We start from the raw sequence: 2,743 nt of genomic DNA on the forward strand, positions 1-2,743 counted from the left end.
GTGTGTGTGTGTGTGTGTGTGTGTGTGTGTGTGTGTGTGTGTGTGTGTGTGTTTTCCACAACTTGGCTTCTCCGTGTCCGGCCTGCTGTGTACCACGCAGCCTCCACGGTGCGGTCAGCCTCTGCTCACGCACTGACACGCTCTCCCATTGGTCGGCGCCTCAGCACACCTTTGCGGCTCATTGGGCGCCGTGTGAGGCCACGCCCCCAATTTCCCTTCATTTGAAACGATGAATGAGGAACAGCTCTGGGTAGAAAACAGGTAAACATGACTCCTCATTAAGCGGTGGAAGCTCCTCTTCGGTTCACTCAGAACAAATGAGTTAATGAAGATGTAAGTAGCAGTTTTAATCTACTAAACATGTTTAAAACCAGGAATTCTGGCTTATTTTAATGCAAAGTCTTGTCTTATATTATTCAGTTTATTTTTTGCTACCAGTGGAAATGTTTACTCCAGTTTATTAGCTGTAGTTGTAACTGTCTGGTGGTCTGTGACAGACAGACCCTTGTTTAGTGATCCAATGAGAAAGTAGGTGAAAGGTGAAGAGAGCAGAGCACCACCTGATCATGCTGGGTTCACGTGCTCTCTCTGCTCTTTATATAAAAGAAATTAGGCTTCAAATGATGATGATATAAATGACTTTAAAGCAATTATTCAATCCAGAAGCAAAAAGGTGCAAACATTTTTTTTAAAGTTTTGCTGATGCCTACAGTCATGCAAGATTTCCTATGAGATCTTGCATAACCTTAATTTTGCTTGAAGTACGTATGTGTTGAGCTACTGCCACACCAAAGTTTAGCTCAGCATCTAAAACTGAGTTATAGCTCATTTTGTGTTAGCTATCAGTTAGCTGTGGCAGCCATGAGATCACATCCAATAATTACTTCCTGACAGTTTCATCAACATCGCACATGTGGTTCAGCAGATTTTTTGCTAACAGAAAAACAAGGTTGATGTCCTTAATTAATGGTAAAGTTTAAGACAAACGTGCTGCACAATGTAAAACTGTTGAGTTGTAGTTATTTTTGTGTTGGTGATTAGTTTGAACCAACCTGAACTGGGTTGACTCTAAAGGGTAATCAGTTGTACATCCAATGATTACTCTGCAAGTTCCTTTAAAATCTGTCCGTTTATTCATAAGATATTTTGCTTATAGACAGGCAGAGGTGACCGTAACTCTTAATAACAAAGATTTAAAACAGATGTTGTGCTCAGTTAGTGGATCAGGGCCGCCCTAAGCAAGCTTTCAGGTGACATCCTTTGTTGCAATTTTCTAAATCTCACTGCTTATTTGCAAACAAAATTAAATAGTTTTGTCTTTGGTATGACTTTTTTATCTTTAGAAACCAGGTTGTCCTGTTCAAATAGTTAACAATATAATTAATTTGAAACAGAATACCAGAAGTCTRCCTCATACCTGCCATCATCTGCTGACATCATGAGGAACACCTGTTTTATTTTATTTATTTTACCGTTGTTTAACCAGGCAAATTCCATTGAGATCACAGATCTCTTTTGCAACGGCGGYCTGGGCCTGAAGGCAAMCATTTGTACGTTTCTTTTGTTTGTTTGTTTGTTGTGGKGGGGACCGGARCACCCAGAGAAAACCCACACAAGCACAAAGAGAATGTGCAAACTCCACACAGAAAGACCCCAAGTCCGAACAGGGGATAGAACCAAGGATCTTCTTGTTGTGAGCCTCATGCTGTTCATGTTAACTAGCAGCTGTGGACTGAAGCAGTTCTAGGGGGGTCCAGGGGTATACTCCCCTCAAAAATTTTGTAAAAGATCTACTTAAAACTGCATTTTCCAGTCATTTGTAAAGCATTTAGTTAATACAATATCATAAAATCAGTATTTTATGAAGGTAGAACACTGAAAATCAGACTTTTGTGAGCTTTGTTGGGGGCTGGACCAAGAACACAGACAGAGTAGGAAAAACTAAAGTAAGCATTTTTATTATAAATGAAAAAACAAAGACCAGTGTGGAGGCAGGATGACCAGGGATACACGAGGAGGAAATGGCAATGCTAATCTGACGAGTGGTGACAAAGGACTGAATATAAAGGGCAGTGACAAGAATACTGGAGACAGCTGGACTGATTGAGTGGTAACTGGTGTGAATGGGTAACTGATGGAAGGGGAGCACAGAAAAACTGAGGGAAAACGGAGMTGACAGGAGACACTGAGTAAMAGAAGCACAAGAGAAAAACAAACAAGGGAACGAGAAGAGGAAACTAAAAACACAAAGAATGAATAAACCCCAAAGACACAGACTAACAACTTTAACCAGATCATAACTGTAACTTTCATTATCCTTATTTTGTTTTCTGTTTACACACTGAGCACCAGTAGTTAGTCTTGATTGCATCATATGATACTTTTATCRTGAAACACCCTCTGCACCATATAAMCTCATGTAGAAACAAAGCAGCTGAGAAACCCACAGAACAAGTTCATAAACCTGTGTAACCAGTTATTATTCTACAGACTACTTATACTATTCTACCTTTTCAACTAGGCTCTGTTAAAAAGTTTCTTCTCTTTTGTCGTCTCCATTTGTGGCGCCCCCTAAAGGGACGGCGCCCTTAGCGTTTGCCTCTACTGCCTACGCCACGGGCCAGCCCTGTGATGGCACTCAGCTACTAACACACAACACTCAGTACCTGTGAAATTTGCTGAATGAGAGTTTGATGATAATCTGTCCACAAGTTTACAAGTTATTTTGCTAATGCAAATAAAT

This window comes from Austrofundulus limnaeus, unplaced genomic scaffold (assembly GCF_001266775.1).
Source record: "Austrofundulus limnaeus strain Quisiro unplaced genomic scaffold, Austrofundulus_limnaeus-1.0 Scaffold374, whole genome shotgun sequence".
Lineage (NCBI taxonomy): Eukaryota > Metazoa > Chordata > Actinopteri > Cyprinodontiformes > Rivulidae > Austrofundulus > Austrofundulus limnaeus.